This window comes from Lupinus angustifolius, unplaced genomic scaffold (assembly GCF_001865875.1).
Source record: "Lupinus angustifolius cultivar Tanjil unplaced genomic scaffold, LupAngTanjil_v1.0 Scaffold_40_14, whole genome shotgun sequence".
Taxonomy (NCBI): domain Eukaryota; kingdom Viridiplantae; phylum Streptophyta; class Magnoliopsida; order Fabales; family Fabaceae; genus Lupinus; species Lupinus angustifolius.
Genome location: NW_017721337.1, coordinates 9991 through 30428, shown reverse-complemented (window position 1 = coordinate 30428; position 20438 = coordinate 9991). Strand labels below are relative to the sequence as shown.

Genomic DNA, 20438 nt, shown 5'->3' with positions numbered 1-20438 from the left:
AATATCTCGGGGCTCGTTAGTCTCCCGTAAATTTCCTCTCCACTACTTCATTATCCATAATGAGTATGCACACTAACCAAGGTTAGTCGATTAAATCTTTTAATCATTATTTTATATGATCGGCCCAACCTAAGACATCTCCTAGAGGAATGCTTCTTGTGGGACCCGATCTTACGTAAACACGTAAATAAAGGAATAACATCCCTACCACTACGAACCATCGTTGAATTACCCTGGACGGCCACATGGCCAAGCCTCTTACGGTTAGACGACCTCCCTGCATGGTATCATGTAATCCTTTTTTTGCGCATCGCCCTAATCACGACATCACAGTCGGAAACCTTGCCCTATGTAGGCGCAAGAAGAAAGGTACTTGTATAAGTTTGTCGCTTTTGGGCACCGGGTTCCATCATATGAGTCACGGTCTTTCCCAAGGGTAAATACTCTTCACACCCAAGCTAGGGCTATTCCCTAAGCAATCAAACAATCACAATCATTCAAAAATATTGTTTGTCTTTCGCCCAAGCGAGAGACTATCACTCAAGCGATCAATTCATCAAAACAAACTCAATTTCCTGCATGGTTCTCTTTCGAGTGAGGGGACTGCCTCTCCAGCTAAAAATCCACCAAAAACTGGTCAAGATACCTATTTGGACTTGCCCGAGTGAGGTACGGTCGCCCGGGCATCAAAAACGCCCAAAACAGGCTGTCTGGCCCTTGCCTAGGCTGTTTGGCCCTCGCCCAGGCTGTCTGGCCCTCGTCCAGGCTGTCTGGCCCTCGCCCAAAACTGTCGCTATTTGGAACCATTATTCTCTGCATCTCCTTCGCCCAAGCGAGGCTGGCTCGCCCGGGCGAGGTGGTCCAGTTACCAGGACCATTTTCCTCGCCCTTTTAGGCTACTAGATCGAAACTCTCTGTCGTTTTCGATCCGAATGCATTTTAGTTTCTCGAGTGGTTTTCCTTCATGGATAACCACCACAATACTTGATATTTTAATCTATCCTAATCAGGCACAGAATGCGAGGTTTTGTGTAGAGTTTGAGAAGTTGAGATTCCTCATCCGTGGTGATAGTAGTCTGATCGTAACTGATGACAGAGATCCTCCTCCGCATCCCTAGATTACAAGGCCTTAGATCTTAGATTTCCCTAGGTTTAGTCCTTCTATATGGTTAATTTTTTAGGATTTATGCTGCTTTGTAATTTCGAGACAAATTTCTCTTTGCTTTCTGGATTATAACTCTAACTATCTACTATTGCTGCAACTTTATGACTTGATATGCATGTCATTTGAGCTTAAATCGTTCCTATTGTGGTTTCATTTTGCTTATATATGTCAAATATAGCATAATTGCATGTTTAATGGATCTTGATCATGTTTAGTTATATGTATATCTTATGTTTGATTGAGCCTACTGTTTTAATGTTATAATGTAAATGCTTGATCATTCCATGCTTGATGGTTCATGTATAACCCTCCATGCCATTAAATTTGTCATATTGTTGTATTCTGATGGTTTAATCGATTAAACGTAACATATAGGTAAAAGATGTATAGGTGATAAGCATAACATATAGGTAGTTAACCTATTGACATCTTAACTGAAACTATGTCAATTAATCGATTAAGTAAAGCTTTAATCGATTAACGTGAAAACAGTTTTTAACAGTTGCAACAGATAACTGAAAAACTGATTTCAGTTACTCTCTAACAACCCGTTAATCTATTAACATGCAACGTAATCGATTAACTAGATGAAATCAGCTTTTCTATATAAACAGTATTTTCAACAGATTTCACATACGATTTAATACATTCATTCATTCATATTATAATTTCTAAGTTGCGTATTTTCATGTTCAATGTATGTCATATAGGTAGAGAGAATTTCATGTAAGATTAGAGTGAAATAGTATTATGCTTAGGGATTAACATGTCATCCATTGCATATTATCAAATGTGTTCATCATCCTATCTTGTTCTTGCGTGATTCTTTCATTATTGTTTAGAGATTTCTTAAGGGAAGAAATTACATGTCACTTCATGATTATGATCTTATACATGTTCATAGTAATTGTGAGATTTGTATGGGGTTTATAGCTTGCTCTTTCTTGTAATATTTGAGCTATTTTAGTGCTTCACATTACTCTATTTTGTGTATTTTTGTAACGAGGAAAATCGTCTCTTGGTGTCGTACCACCAACGAGATAAGAGAGTCTTCACCAAGACTAGGAGGCCTTGAGTTTGGAACATACTCTTGGCTGGGGCCAAATCCCGATAAGAAAGGTTTTCTTGGGAGGCAATTGGGGTCAAACCAAGGTAGGGGCATCCAAGAATTCAAGAAGGTAGCGTCCAAGGTCTTGTAATTGGAAGTGTGTATGTAAGACACATTGGTTTCAATTTTAGTGAAGAAAATCTCCCATATCATAGGGAAGGACTGGATGTAGTTTTGCAGTGGACTGCAAAACGAACCAGTATAAAAACCTTGTTGCAGGCTGTTTCTTTCCCTTATCTCTTTACTGTTTTAAGTATATTTTAATTGCCTATTGTAGCTAATATTTTGAATATAGTATTACTACCAAATAAAGATCAATTGTGTTTAAATATATCTGCTATATCATTTCTGTATAATATGTAATTGGTTGTGTAATTGAGCCATTCAACAAATGCTAATTCTTTGCGACTTAATCGATTAAGTCATAGCCTTAATCGATTAACTGGGTAATTTTCCAGAATAGGGCTTTGTTGCAAATAGCGGTAAGTGGGAACTGCGACACCTATTCAACCCCCTTCTAGGTGTATTCTGTCATTGATACCTAGCATAAATAAATAAAGTCATCACTCTCTCATAAAAAATAATAACCATGCCTTACTCGCAAAGCCTTTCAACACCTATTTGGGTAATCGGTTACACCATGATAGTTATTTTTCAAAACTGTTTTCTTAGTCAGATAATCTATTACGTAATCCCAATAACTTGTTACCAACTGTCATACAATACATGTAACATGTTACTCTGATCAAGTAATACATTATTTGGTATGTAAAATGTTTATCAAAGAGTTTTCAATTCCTTTCAAAAATAGTTTTAACTTTCTTTGAGCATTGTTACTAACTATTTTTTGCATTAGAAATACCTGAGAAGACTTAGTCTATGATTAATCATTGAAGCTAAATCATCTTGTCTTCATGGTCTTCTTCTGTTTTCTTCTTTTTGTGATCTTAGTGTCTTCCTCAAAATCGCGCCAAGGTTAAGAGCAGGATCTTCTTCATACACGCGACTAAAGAATATTTTCAAAAGAGGTGATGAAACCTTAAGAGAGTATGTCCAAAGATGATGATAGATATTTGCTCAGGTGAAGCTCAAACCATTTGATGAATATAATGTTTTAATATTTATTGATACTCTCCAACCACCATTGTGTTATCTGATAATGACAACTGACTATTTGGGTTTCTGTCACTTGACGGTCATAGGAGAAAATGTAGAATCGCTTAGGGAGCGGCAAAAATGTGATTGACATGAGTAACATTTCATTAAAATTTAACACAGATAAACTGGAATCATGTGAAAAGAATGACTAAACTCATATAATTTTTAATGATATCAATTGAGAGATAAAATAAAATAAATAGTCATCAAATCCAAAACATGGAAAAATCTAAATTAACGTAGCAATACCAATAGTCGTTGTCGAGCCTCGATTTTCGGCTGCACGACTTTGTTAGAGTCGCCACTACTTTTGATGGTTAAAAATGTAAAAAAATCTTTTAGCCTAATCACCTTGGGCTTTTGGATTTTTGATACTCGGGTTCGAGAGTCAGTTACAAGGTGAGGAAAGTATAATATGACTTTATTATATTTTTATATTTATTTGGTTATTCAATTAATTATTAAAAGGGGAAAATATATTTATTTTTTATTATTGTGCTTGGCAAGATGAACCTTAGTCCTACGTATCCCTATTTTAGATAGGGGATCAAGGCTACGTAGTTCTTTAATAGAAAAATGTTTGTTGATTGGGTATTTTAATTAAGGACAGAAATGGTGTAGCACGACCATCCGAAGGATGGGTTGAGAAGAAAGAAGCCCATGGGACGACCGTCCCTCCCTCCTTTATATGGTTGGCAAATTTTATTAATGAAAATATTTAATTTTGTGTATTTATGAAAAGTGTTTTAATTAATTGTTAATTTACATGAAAATAGTTTATTTTGGATTTTGGGAATTAATCGGGTGAAAAGAAGCAGTGTAGCGTGACCTTTCGAAGATGAGTTGAGAAGAAAGAAGCCTTCAAGACGACTTTCTCTCCATCTTTGATTAATTCCTAAAATTATTCCATTTTTTAAAAGTTCTTATAATAATGTTGTCATATTTTACTTATTAAAAAAGTTCAAAATTTTTGCTAAAGAATAATTTTTATTATTTACATTTTTTAGTAATGTGATTCTGGAATCGTAAATTAGAAATGAATTTATTTAATTTACGAAAAAAGTTTGCTTGTTTATTGCCACATAATTTTTTTTATCACATTATTGTTTGTTGTTAACATCTTAAAATACTATTATTTATTTTTCATACTGTGATTACTGGAAAAAAACATTTGCATATTATTCAAGAAGTTACTAAACCATAATTCCAAGTTAATAAAAAAAAAGAATAAAAATAGAGTGAATATAAACATATACCTAATTGCACCAAAAGTATTTAATTTGCACTCTAGGGAGTGATGGTAGCGTGTGGTGGTTGGTTAAGACCTTAGAAACCTGGCAGAGTGTCAGTAGGTGAGCTGTTGGAGTTGAATACGCCTAGACACGTGGCGCAATACAATTGGAGGGAATGAGGGTGTGTAGTGTGTAACGATATTCTCACCCGTTTGTGATCACTTGCTCTCATGGGTGTACCAAATCAATGCGATGCAGTTCACTAAAACCATATTGCATTTTGCTGCATGATTGGTCAATTTGTTGGTCAACGGGAGACTAGAAAAAGTATGCAAAACCGATGATTCATACTCAGCTAGAAAACCAGTGCACGGGAATAACGATGAGCCCGCCCCTAGTGGATCTTTTGGCTCAACAATTTCTCCCTCCCAATGTGTTTTCTCTCCAGCACCTTTTTGGTGTTATTTCTTAGTGTTAGCAGTGTATCTAGTGTTTTACAGTGTCCTCTTTTCAGTAACCTAAACCCCTTTTTTATACTAAAAATATAATTTACTCAAATCCTAAAATTAAGTCACCTAATCCTTCACATAAATAAATCAGATCACATATTTTTTGGCATTAAACAAAACATTTTTGATCCCCTTTTAGTTTTATTTGTTTTTTAAATTCAGAATGGAAACTTTTTATATGATATTGCTTTTATTTTTTTATGTAATTAGATAAATCCGAAAATTAATATAAAATCAACAAAAATAGTTTTATTTATTTTTCTATTTATTTGATATTTTTATTTCGAAAATATTATTTTGTACTATTATTTTCTTGCTTTTTATGTTTGGGTTTCTAGAAGCTCATTTTAATTTGATTTATTATTTTATTTTGATAAAAATGATGTGGGTTTTTGGATCCTAACTTTTATTTATTTTTTATTTTCTGAAAAATCATTTTTTGTGAATTAATTTAAATTAGCTTTGAATTTTGGTTAACCTAATCACTTAGATTTAGGAACCTTAACAATATTGATTTAATTTTATTATTTTGTTTTTCTATTTTTTCTATTTTTGAAAAAAGAAAATTCTAAAAAGGATATTCTCACTATCTTTAATTTAATAATTTCGAAAATAATTATAAAAAGTTCATAAAAATAGTTTTAATTATTTTTATTCATTTAATATTAAAATTTCAAAAAAATACTAAAATAAATAAAATAAAGTCACTCTATTATTATTTTTTTCCTTAAAAGGTTTTGGGTTTTTTTAGGCCAGATAAAAATAGGGTTTACAGTAGCCGATGTTCTACTAAAAGTTGGGTAAAGTTCTATCTCCCCTTAGTATTAAAGGATTAGGATTAGAGAGAAAATAATGTTACATATAACCTCACTCCAATACTCTATAGCGATTAATCCTTATTCTGTTGGATACTTTTAGGCTCTACGTTGTGTTCTTTATTATTTTTGTTTCTCCAATGTGTCTTCTTAATTATGTATTGGGCCTTTTATTTATAGCACCATAACCTTCATTGAATATATCTCTAATTTATATCTTTGTTTTAGTTCTACATCTCTTGTAACTTTATTTTATTACATTTTTAACATATCCTTTATATGCATTAGTTGTATATAAGATTGAATGATGGTTAATATAAAAGGGTAAATGATATACAATAATGTAAAAATTTGTTATAATATTTAGACCATTTTTCTTTTTATTTATGATATTATATGTTTTTAACTTCATATACGAGGAGTCTTTATAGGCATAAGTAGATAGAAATTTTGTTTAGCTGTTGAGGTTTGAATTATGTGCTCACAAATTTTGTCATGCAATTCTATGAATTGGTCTGAATATTCATACTAAAATTATTAAAAAAACATTTTCATCATAATTCAATATATTTTGACATATTGAGTTTTATTTTTATTATTGTGTGGGGTACGTTTTATCATATAAAATATTATTAAAATAATTGAGTGATATTTCAAAGATTCTTTTTCATAAATTTATTATTATGATGTAAAATTTGAATGGGTAAGTTTATATCGAAATTGGATGTATTTATAAAATTATTTTATAAATTCTTGTGAATTTCTTAAAATGTTCCTTGTGGTACATACTAAAAAACTCAGATGTATCTACATGTATAAGGATAATTGAAACTTTACATCAATTTTTATGAAAAAATTAATTTCAATACATATATAATATCATATCCTTGTATTGATATAAAGAATATATTTATATAATAATTATAAAATATATTTAGAATAATGTATATATGTTATGTATATATTTATATATGTGATTATATATTTATTATGTATAAATTTAAAGATTCTCTAATATTTATGTATATATGTGCGTATATATAATCGACTAACTCATAAAATTAATGAATCAACCTATAGTTGACTTAACCTCATCTTATTTATTTAGAAAACTCATTTTTTAACTTCAATATAACTCATTTGATTAATTAACCAAGTTTAAGGAGTTGAATAATAATTCAGTTTATTATCAATTCTATTTTTTAAAATTTATGTCTGGATGATGCCTTATCCTTTGATCGATAGAGTTATCTAGTTCTAAATATTATGTTTGATTTTTTTATAAAATATTTTTCTTAGAGATTGAACATCATCCTTTTAAGTTTTGACAATATTTAAAATCTAACCTTTGCCAACTAATTGACCAATGTTTGTGTTGGTTGTGGACCATATTAGTTGGAAAATAAAATACTTTTGTATTGGTAAAGTCTGCTTAGGTTGATTTGGTCAAAAAGTAAAAATAATCAAACTTTTACTTTCATTTAACTGATATATTCAATTATCCTTAATATCATATAGATGTTTAGGAATATAAAAATATAATTAAAAATGTACTATATTTGTTATTATTTATTTGTTTGTTTTGAAGATGAAACTTTTTGTTCCTACTTATCTTTCATTTAGAAGTTTAATGGTGCATTAATTACTATTTTTATGATTGTCAGTATTTAGTATTCTATTGATTCATGCAAATAGTTTATTATAGCAAAGTGAAATGGTATATTAGAAAATAAACACAATAGATGTTATTTAAATCAACATAATTATTATATTTTTAAATAATGTGTATTTTTATAACAAGATAGATAAATAAAAACAAGAATAAGAATAATTAGTGGAAATTAAAAATAAAGGAATAAGTTAGGTGTAGTATTAAAAAATTGTTTGAGTATCTTAAATAGTGGTTTATTAGTGTTGCAAAATTTCATATCTGAGTAAAACATTTTATAGTGGCTCAAAATTTGCATAGTTAATCCAGTCAAGAAGCCATGGAGAAGAACTTGAAGATAGCTTTTTTAGTTGTGCTTCTCACTTTCATCGTATGCCATGGTAAGACTTCTTTTCTTATGTCAAGATTATCAGTATCCAATCTTCAATCCTAATTATAATGCAAATATTGTAATATTAAGAGTTCTGAGAACAACATCATGATTATAATTGTAGCTATATCAACAATTGTTTTTTTTTATAATTACATAAATGTAACCTAATCTTAATTATAATCATAATCACAATTTAAAACATTATAATCGACAAAACTTTCTTTTTTTATTTAGAAAATGTAATAATTAATATTGCATTCAATTTTGTAGGGGAAGTTGAAATTCTACAAATTTCGCCAAATGCTATATGTCGCACTGATGATGATTGCCTCAAGGTTATAAATTGTTCAGCTTTATTTCCAAAGCGCTCATGTACACGTGTGATTTGCCAAAATGGAGGGTGTTCTTGTGTCTGTAATCCAAGTGAGATAGAGGAAACTAAAATGTAACTATTCGAGGTCAAGTAATGTAGCTTGTCCAATAATATTAATAATAATCTGAAAGAAATAATCGACTTATTTCTTGGATTTCTAGAGCTAATTAACCTTTATAGACCTAACCTGACATAAACTGGTTCACGCCTTCACTTATTTTGAAAATAATATATATAATTTATCTAAATAGAAAAATCTAATGAATAATTAAGTTAATTTACTATTTTTAAAAATATTATATTTAAGTTATTCAGAAATGAAAGTTGACTAAAATATATTTGATATGCTTAATTTAAGAAGAATAAAATTAGCCACTTCATTGTGCCTCGCCTAAAATAAAACGGGTGATAATAAATTGACCAGTAATTAAAATTGGAAAATTCGAATGAAGATAAAATTAGTTATGAGATATCTAAAAAATGCATTTTTTTTCTTGATAAAATTTATTTTTAATGAATATTTACAACAATCTTTGAGAGAATACATATGTTGTCCCAAAAAATATGACACTTGTTATGATCAGCTGAATAAACTATTTGACACGCACCAAATTTCAGTTACATTATTATGTAAAAATTAATATTTAAGTATTATTTTACCAATTGCAATTAATGGCCAATGATGTAACACCTAATTTTTCCTAATGTTAATTATGAATTTACTTAGTTTATTAAATTGATTTTTAATACATAATTCAGAAAATATGTGTATTTAAAACATTGTACTTGAGGGTAAGCACAATGATATATTAAAAATATTTTTATAAATATCTCATTCAAGTATAATGTTTTTAAATCTATTCAAATATTTGTGTATTTAAAACATTGTACTTGAGGGTAAGCACAATGATATATTAAAAATATTTTTATAAATATCTCATTCAAGTATAATGTTTTTAAATCTATTCAAATATTTGTGTATTTAAAACATTGTACTTGAGGGTAAGCACAATGATATATTAAAAATATTTTTATAAATATCTCATTCAAGTATAATGTTTTTAAATCTAATCAAATATTTTTTGAACTGGGAGATTTTGAATATGATTCTGGTATTATATATTTAGGATTAATATCATTTTTAGATTGTTTCATTTAAATTATACGATTCATTATTAGTTTATCAATCTAAATTTTCTTATGACAAATATAAATTATTGGAAAAATAATAATATGAAATATATTTATTAATTGATTAAAATAGAATCATGGTATTATTTTATTAATATTCATATATCATAATCCTATTTGCCTATTTCAATTGATTTGAAAAAACAAAAAAAAAATCATTATCCATTTCCTTGCACAAACAGAACGTGACTTTTGGGAAGGAGAAAATGGTGAGTCATTATCTTCTTTCTCATTTTAGTGTTTCTTTCCCTATCTTTCTTTCTTTCTCTAATTTTCTCTACCTTTTATTGAGTGAAGGTGTAGCAAAAGGTGAATTCTATTTGGTTGGTATTTTTGTTTTCTTCTCCATTTTTAAGGTTGAATGTTTACATTTGCATCAACAATGGAACATATTGTGACCAATTTATTTTAATCTATCATTTATAGGTATAATTTCATATGTTTATAGTAATAGTTTCACCATTTCTATTTAGTTTATAATAATACACGAATTAAATTATGATGTTACATGAGTTTATGTGCAAAAATGGGTTATCAAATGACTCTTGTTTGGTTATGTGATGGTGATGATAATATTATTAGGAATTGGTTCGAGTGTTGGAGGAACACAAATAAGCTTACGCGAAGCTCAAGTACCTAACCAAAACGCTCAAGGTGAGAGAGACTTTATTCTTGGCCCTTATGGTCTTAGTCTTGTGTCATATCATGGTAGGATGACCTTAAAGTCGAATTCAACCTTGTATTATATTTGTTTTTTTGTATAATAATTAGTATTGAGAACTTTATAGTTAGAAACTTATATTGGTTAATGGTGTAATAGATTCGGCGAATGTTGTATATCCTAAGTATATGTTTGTTAATAGTGTGAATGTTGTGTTTGGAAAGAATTTTACAATTAATTATAATTATCTTGATTTCTAGTTGATGTAGTTGAAATGAAATGATGTTGTTGATGGTACATACAGTTACATATGTACATAAAAATATAATGTAAATGTAGTTATAGTACGTGAATATAATGAGTTTGACATATATTCATCATAGCATTGGAGGAAGGTTTATGATGGAATGGAAATATATGATAGAAATATCTTAGGAAATAAATAGGGGTGGTTAATGATAGTGATTCATCATGACAACTTTGAGGGTCGCTTTGGTAGGATAGTCTAGTGATGATACAGGTTGATCCCCTCTAGATCAGGATAACCCTGCTTAACCAAATGATTCTGACACCCCTTTGAGTTATTTGGATTGTTGAGAGAGCTCCTAGTACAAGAGTCATATGGTCTGATAGGTGTACTTAATTATTGCATTATGTCGTACAAGATGTCTTGTACTCCCGATTGCTTTCCAAAAGGAGCTGAGTTGAAAAATAATGGGAGTTGAGTTGTAAAGTAAAAGGTTGGATATGGATCCACATACATTGCATTTGACATTAAACTAGTTGGTGATACATTGCATAGTTTATGCAATGTTCATGAGATTGAGTTCTATGTTTGGGAAATGTGATATGTTTATTTTATGATATGATTGTTTATATTGTGCTATAATCGTTTATCTTATGTTACGATCATTTATGCTGAGTTATGATTGTTCATGTTGTTTATGTTATGTTATCATACTTAATTTCCATAAAATTCCACATATTGTTCCTTAAAAGGATAACTTAATATCCCTTTGTTTTTTTATATTGTGTATTGGTATATATTATGATCATATAGATAACAAGCAATACTTCTCCCCAAGAGAGGGTAGAGGATCAGGTTCCTATTAGTTCAGGAATATAGTATTGGTATGTGATGGAATGATATTTTGGATACTTGATATTTTGGAAGATGGGTAAATGGGTTACTTTATGTGTTATGTTTTTGTGTATTGTGGGTACCTTATTGTAAGGATGAAATTAATTTCTAATATCCTGATAGGAACACAAGTTTTACTTTGAGATATTTTAAATTATTTTCATGTATGTAACTAAAACTAACTAGGAATTACATTTCTATATATCCATTTGGATCATAGTTATTATGTAGTTGGTTTAGGTAAAGCAGGTCATCTATGACTTTTAGTCGTGACAATTTGATGAATATTATGGCATGTGCTTTTATTATGTTGCTTTAGAATGACAAAAGTATTGATAAGTGAATATATATACTTAGTCATGAAATGAACACAATTGATTCTTGAAAATAATTTATCTTTTTGTTCACATAATCATAGAAAGTGAACTTGAATTGTTGAAGTTTTAAAAATATATAGTTATGTCCTTTGGGACATTGTTTTAATTAGAAACTCATAATTATTAACATATCCACAATGAATAAAATTTACGAATGGAGAAATTCATAGGCGTAAATAGTTGTTGAGTAAGAAATAATATTAAATTTAAATTTTTTTCTTCACAAAATAATCGGGGTGTTACATTTAGTGGTATTAGAGTGAGGTTGATCCTAACATGCTTAGGTTATGGCCTTACATACTTATATTATGTGACTCTGATTGGTGTGATTGTTTGTAATGATTGTGTTGGTTTCTTTCATATTCATATTTTATATTGAATGCATTATTTCTAATGTATATGTGTGCACAGGAATAACATGGCCAACAATGTTGCTATTCTGGCACAAATGGCGGGTATCCGTCAAGCCATATGTTAGAATCAGAATCAAGTTCTAGCTACTTACCGAGGGCTTGATGAATTTTGTAGATGCAATCATCCTTCCTTCACCGGCTGATATGCCCCAGATGATGCTAATAAGTGGATTCAAGAATTAGAGGAAATCTTCAGAGCAATGACATGTACTGATGCACGGATGGTGACCTTTGCCAGAAACATGTTGAAGGAAGAAGCACCAAATTTGTGGGAGTATGTTAGAACAAAAGTAGAAGTAGAGCAATGAGTTCCTACCTGGGTGCTTTCCAAAGAGAAGTTCTTACATAAATATTTTAAAGAAGGAAATTGAATTCCTCCAATTGTAGCAAGGGAGCATGTCTATAGGAGAGTATGTAGCAAAATTTGAGTAGCTTGCCGGATTCTCCGCGTACTATAATTGGAACCCAGATGAACGCTCTAAATGTGTAAAATTTGAGAGTGGACTGAGGCAGGAATTGAAAAAGGTGTTTGGCCACCAGGAGATTCGTGATTTCCCAACCCTTGTGAATAAGTGTCGCATTTATGAAGATGATTCCAAGCCTGAACAAGATGAAATGAGGAGTGTAGTTCCCCCAAAGAGCTATGGTCCCCAACAGAATACTATGCAAAACTAGGGAAAGGGAAAATGTCGTAAATCAACCGCAAGCCTTACCGCCCACCATCTGGACACATATGGTCTACTTTTAAACCCCAAAACTCTCAACTCTTCGCTTTTGGAAATCAATACCAACAACAAAATAGAGCTCCTTAGTGTAATTGGTGTCATTGTTATCACCATGGATCGATGTGCCCAAGAATAGATAGTGGATGCATCCATTGCCACGACCCAAGACATTTCAAAAGGGATTTCCCCAAGGTGAAACAAGAGATGAACTCTATGATTGCTTCTAGACCCAAGGAGAAGGGTCAGGTTTTTACCATGAGTTGGGCTAAGGTTACTCGCTTAGAAGATTTGATTTAGGGTACGTGCTTTGTTAATGAAGTTCCTTTAGTTGTTTTTTATGATTCTGGTGCAACCCATTCATTTATATCTATCAAATGTGTGAAGCTATTGGGATTTCCCATTGATTCTTTACCATTCGATTTGATTGTCTCTACTCCAATCGATGCACCTATAGTAGCATCTATGTTATGTACGAATTTTCATGTTGTCATCAAGGACAAGACATTTTTTATTGACTTGATTTGCTTGCCCTTGTCTGGTTTGGATGTGATTTTAGGAATGGACTGGTTGTTTGCAAACCATGTTCTCTTAGATTGCTTTGACAAAACCATAGTCTTTCAAACCCTACACTACGTCGTCTTGGATCAAGATAGATTGAAGTTTATGACTTCCAATCAAGTGCAGATCTCTTTGAATGAAGGAGATCTTGCATATATACTCTTGTCTTCTTTGAAGGTAGAGGTTGATAAAGTGCCAGGAATATCCTAAGGGAAAACCTTCGCGAAGTCAGGAACCACTGATAGACTTTGGATCTCTCCTCCTACCAAAAGTACCCAAGTTTTGTATATTCGATAGAATGTTTTCAAAACAAACAGATAAACACACATAGTCACACAAGAAAGCATGTAAGGCCATACCCAAGGCCGGATAGGAAAGAACAGCTCTAATACCACTTTGTAACATCCTGAAAATTATTTCATAAATACTATGATTAAAACGCGAATTTTTTTAATATATCATTAAAAATTGTTTTCCTTGTATTCGATTATTTTTAGAGACATCACAATCTTACTAACATCAACTGTGGAAAATCAATAACTGTTACCTTATGGTAATTAAAAATGATACAAGGTGTTGACCCCATAACACACATATTAAGGTGTAGCTTGGTCAAGTAAACTGTTAACACAAGGTACAAGGCGTAATCTAATCATCGCCCAAACGGAAACTATAATGAATACAAACTAAGTTGAAGTCGTCAGCACTACAACATGTTCCCTACACATGTATCTCCAACTCAAAAAGCAAAGAGGAGAGAAATAGCTCCTAGCGGCTGGCTCAGAGACTAGGTGTATCATTCCCCATCAATTCTCCATGTCCCCTCCTAGGACATCGAAAATCAGTAGCTTCGAACCCATGCAGGCTTGTCCATCTATGACATAACACATAATATTTTTCATCGACGGTTATCATATCCAGACATAACACGCATAATATACATACTATGTTATCACATACATAAATGCATATGATGAATGATTGTTGTAACTCAGGATATGGGGTCAATATCCATGAGTTCAATATATGAATACTATGTTTAGTTCACCTATCCTTACATCAATATCCTCCCAATAATCTATTCAGAAATAATTGAGAGTACAGGTCTCATAACAAGCCGATTTGAACGCACCAACTTATTCCTTGCAAGGATATATGATCAATTTGTTCCAATGGAACTGTCCATTTCAGGATGGTGTCGTATCAAACACTTTCTGGGCATCCCTCTCCTCGATCCTGATTGCAAAAAGGGGTTGTTAGAGATTGTCTAGTTTGCGTTGCGAGAACTGTCCGATCCAACAGAATACATCATACAGGAATACAGGGGACTCGTCTCACCTAGACTCTCTCTCTCAAGGCTTTTGATGACGCATCGCCGCCAACACCGTCCCTCTCAACATCTCGTGGCTCATTCGTCTCTCGTAACTATCCTCTCCACTACTTCATTGTTCATAATGAGTACGCACACTAACTGAAGTTAGCCGATTAAATCTTTTAATCATGATTTATTTTTACATGATCGGCCCAGCCTAAGACATCTCCCAAAAGAATGCTTCTTATGGGGCCCGTTCTTACGTCATAACATAAAATAGGAATAAGATCCTTACCACTAAGAACCATTGTTAAATCACCTTGGACGGGCTAATGGCCAAGCCACTTACGGTCAGACGATCTCGCTGCATGGTAAACATAACCTTTTGGGCCTCACCCTTAACGACATGATAGTCAACAACTTTGTTAGGAGTGCCCTAAGTAATCTCGTTACCACCAATAGCCCATACTACTAGTAGATAACGTTTACTTATGCTCTAGTAATAGGTATGTGTTTCATCTTTGGGACATCAGTCCTTTTTAAAGTATTTTATCTTGTATTACTCGCATTCTCATACTTTCCATCATTCAGACGATTTTATAACACTCATAATCGATTATGCTAAAGTTTAATTGATTATTCCTAGTTACAATAGCCACAAGATTCTTATTTTTTATATCGATAATCGATTATGTAAAAGGGTTAATCGAGTACTCCTAGTTACAGTAGATATAAGATTTTGATTTTTAATATCGATAATCGATTATCAACTATGGTAACCGATTATGACCATCAGAAATGGGTTTTTAGAATACGGAAAATCGAATATTTCAAGGGATAGTCGATCCTTCCTAGTTACAGTTATTCGGGTAATGTTCATCCATGGATCACCACAACATTACTCACAGATAGACATAACTTAAACGATATGACTTAAGAAATCATTCGTACTTAATCCTAATAGACAAACAATTTGATTAAGTATAGGATTTCTTAATACTCGAGACAGCTCCAAACTTTTGAGGTAGTTTAGGAGGTCCGAATGTCATATTCTAACTCCACTATGTCACGATGTATTCTCCCTCACCTTAGAGTGTCGCGTCAGTGGTTCTTTTGGTGATAAGTGCAAAACGAGTATGTTTCCCAACTTCGGAAGCTTCGGAAATAAACACAAGAACAAATCAGTAGGTTTGTAAGTTAAAATTCTTGCATGATGACCCTTAGGTAAATACATCTTTTAACCTATCCTGGACTCAATCACTTTCGTCCATCTGATTCAAGATTACATATTCTTGAACCATCCTTTATCATCAAAAATCTTGTTTGAGAAAACAATCCTTTTTTAAAATAAGACTTTAACAAAGCTTGTACTTTTAACTTTAATACAAATTAATACTTTCATGATGACTTTTTAAGTCATATTAACCACTTTAAGGTAAGTTACTTAACCAAAGTCAACACTTTAAATCAATATCTCTTAAGTTAAACTTACCACTTTAAAGTAAGTTATGCCTCGGATGAAGTGGAGACCGTCAAGCACCTCGGATGAAGTGGAGACCGTCAAGCTATGCCTAATGACTATAACATATGAGGCTTGCGGATCAGGTAGTACAAAAGATGCTAATAATGAGGTATATTCTGATACGTCATCATCTTCTGATGATTCTCCTTCATATGATGTTTTGTATGATGCTTAAGTCGATATGGATGAAGAACTAAAAAAATTAGCAAGAATTAGTGCCGATAGAAAAAGGGTAATTTTGCTAAATGATCAGAAAATAATACAACTACAAAAAGAATTAGATGAGTTGAAATTGGAAAATGAAACCTTAGATCTAATTTTTCTTGTAATTCATGCGACTGCTCTAACGATAAATTATGTCAAACAACTATCTGTGAGTCTTGCGAGAACTTGAAAAATGAGAATTTTAAACTTAATGAAAAACTCGCAAAACTTACAAATAGTCAACACCAATTAGATACCTTGCTAAGTAAAATAAGAAATGTTGGTGACCACACTGGATTAGGGTATATCCCCCCATGTCATAAAAATAGACCATATAGGAAACTTGTAACTCGTGCTAATAAAAATTCATATAATAAAAATAGAGTTCCTACATGCTTCTATTGTGACACACATGACCACACCTCTTACTCTTGTTACATCAGGAAATATGGGATACGGAGTGGTGTTTACGCTTGGGTGAAAAAGGGAGATAACTTCCTGGTTACTAATAGAAAAGGACCCAATATAATCTGGGTACCTGAAACCAGCAAGTGATCTATTTTATAGGTATGTCTTCGAACACATGGACAACATTAGTATCTCGACAACGGGTGTTCAAGACATGTGACAGGAGATAAGTCAAAATTATTAGACTTATCTTTGAAAGAAAAAGGTTTCGTCACATACGGAGATAGCAACAAAGGAAAAATCTTAGGCATCGGAAAAATTGGCAACTCAACCCATGCTGTAATCGAGAAAGTTCTATAAGTCGAAGGTTTGGAACATAATCTGTTGAGTATTAGCCAACTATGCGATAAAGAGAAGAGAAATGTCTTTTCTGATGATATTTCAGGTGCACTAGAAGAAGCTTATTCAAAGGACATAAACCAAATCCAACAAGAAGATGCAGAACAAATAGTACAATATGAGCATAAGGACATGCCTATTGCATGGAAAACCAAACATGATCATCTACTAGACAAGGTGATAGGTAACATATCTACGGGGGTGGTAACTCGTACTTCTTTACATAATTTCTGTAATTTCGTTGCATTTGTGTCTCAAATAAAGCCAAAGACCATCGATGAAGCCATCGAGGATGTACACTAGGATATAGCTATGCAAGAAGAGCTAAACTAGTTTGAGTGTAATAATGTGTGGGACTTACTCCCTAAACCAAAAGAACATCCTGCAATTGGCACCAGATGGGTCTTTCATAACAAGCGAGATGAATCTGGCTTGGTCATTAGAATTAAGGCTCGCTTAATGGCCAAAGGCTACAACCAGGAGGAGGGCATCGATTATGATGAGACCTACGCTCCTATAGCCAGACTTGAGGCCATTAGGATGCTCTTGTCCTTCGCATCTATCATGAATTTTAAGCTCTTCCAAATGGATGTTAAGAGCGCATTTTTAAATGGCTATATTCAAGAGGAGGTATACGTAGACCAATCACCAGGGTTTGAAAACTTCAAATACCTGAACCATGTGTATAAACTCAAGAAGGCCCTTTATGGCCTGAAATAGGCTCCCAGAGCCTGGTACGGTAGATTGAGTTCGTTTTATTAGAAAAAGGGTTCGAAAGGGGTTTGGTCCACACCATTCTCTTTATCCGTAGATTAGATAATCATGTTTTACTTGTTCAAATATATGTTGATGTTATTATCTTCGGATATACTAATGACATCCATTGTAAGGAATTTTATGAGTTGATGTAGGGCGAGTTCGAGATGGCGATGATGGGTGAGCTGACTTTCTTCCTTGGGCTTCAAATTAAACAAATGGGAAGTGGCATCTTCACTCATCAATCGAAATACTACAAAGAATTACTAAAGAAATTCGATATGGAGCAAGGTGTTTCTCAATTGTATGACTTATATGACTTAATGGTGCTAGTTTGGATAACAATTCGTTTGATGCTGCTGAAGTATATAAGTCATGTTTGAGGAGACCTCAATTGTATGTTCAAGGTGAATTAACCAAAATTGGGTCGTTGTCTGTAGAGAATAGGCTACTGCACTATCTGATTGCATATATTCTAATTTAAAGGAACACAAATCATGCACAACCTACTGTGAATGATTTGAGGTTCATGTATAACGTCAAGGAGAATGTGATGATTAACTGGTCGAAAGAGATCTTGAAGGTCATGTATAGTGTATCTACATCTCAATCAAAATTGCTTACCTATAGGATTTTCATTTCGTGCATCATTGACTACTTGCATATTGATGTTTCTGATACTATAGTTGTGGAATGTTATGATAAGGATCATTTTATTGGTGAGAGCTTGATTCACAAAATCGGCATCTACAAGTATGGCAACATATGGCAATACTAGGAGGATTTCAATATTCTGAACCTCAACCCCTCTAGTGAGGATGATCAAGTTGAAACACATGAGCCAAATGCTACTACTCAGGGGGAGTCTTCTGGAAATGCTTCACAAGAACCAGCTTTTGGACAAGCTCACTTGTATGCTATGGAACAACGTCTCAAAAACAGGATAGATCTTCAATTTCAGTTTCAATTTCAATTTTGAGGAGCGTTAGAATGCCTACATTGATAATCACTATCAATCCTTGAGGAACTTCGTTCAGACAACTGTTGATTCACAAAACAAGAGGTTGTATGCTGAGTTCAACAAGTGGTGAACCCTCATCAAGGGTAATGGTAGCTCAATCATTCCTGACGACAAAAACCCTCCATCTCATCCCTAGTTAGGAAACCTTAGAACCATAGGTTTATCCTTCCTAGCTTATGGATTATGTTTATCCTTGTTTCCCTCTTGAGAACTTCTTTCTAATTTGCATTTGGATTGTAATAGCTTAACTACTTCTGCTTTACTAAACTTACTTTAGCTTTATGCTTAAACATTGCTTACTGTTTTCAATTGCAAGTAATGCTTTAATGATTTCAAATTGTCTTTTATTCATGATAATTGGTTAATTATATCGCAAATGTTATGGATTTATATTTAATGGATCTTGATCATGTTTGGTATATGTACCCCTATGGATTGATTAAGCCTGCTGTTTACTGCTCATTCATATCAATGCTTAATCATTCCATGCTTAAATTGAGTTAACATAGCCTTTCATGCAATTAAATCAATTTTGTTGTTGTTTGCTGTCAATTTAATCGATTAACTATTTTTTTTAATCGATTAAATCATGTTAAAATGAGCATTTGTGCAATTTTCTTATAGTTGGTAGATTAATTAAACGCCCAAAATTAATTGATTAATTACTGGCTGTTTTTAACCCAAATAACTCTTCTGACTTTTGACTAGAAATGAATCTTTGTATCTTTTTGATAATGTCAAAAGGGGGAGAAAGTTTGCATGTTGTGTTTAATGTATTTGCAGGTTGTATAATAGCTTTCGTGATTCATTGCTTACCTAAGGGGAGAGCAAAGCGCTTCAACTTTGAATTCACAACCATTATGCAAATGTCCAACTTCGTCAAGCTAATTCATCAAATAATTTGGTATTTGATGTGGTGTTTGTCATCATCAAAAATGGGGAGATTGAAAGTGCAAAGTTTCAAGGATGGCACTAGAAACGTATGGATATGTTTTGATGAAGACAATGAATTAATTAAAGCTTGAAGATGGCTCAACAATCAACATGCCTAGAACTCATTGGTCATATCTAGACTAGGTTATATCAATAGAGTTATATTTCTAAGTAGTGTGGGATGTGTGCCTTAGTTAGTGAGTATAGCTGAGGTAAACCTAGATGCAAGTCTCACAAGCCATTACAATTGTCATATCATATTCATGAGGCATATCATCTAGTTTATTATATGTTCATGTATTAATCATACATGTTATATGTGCATATCAGGCATAATTTACTTGCTAAAACATGTATAGGAGTCAAGAAAAACATATAAGTAGTTTACCATTTGATCATGTTTTAATATATGTTG

At 32.3% G+C, this 20438-nt stretch overlaps 1 long non-coding RNA gene across 1 annotated transcript; it reads left to right on the top strand.

Moving 5' to 3' along the window:
* Nucleotides 1–7936: 7936 nt before the first annotated feature.
* On the top strand, nucleotides 7937–8556 carry LOC109338753. The gene is made up of 2 exons (XR_002106585.1): nucleotides 7937–8036; nucleotides 8300–8556. It is a non-coding gene; the product is annotated as an uncharacterized LOC109338753 (long non-coding RNA).
* Nucleotides 8557–20438: the final 11882 nt, after the last annotated feature.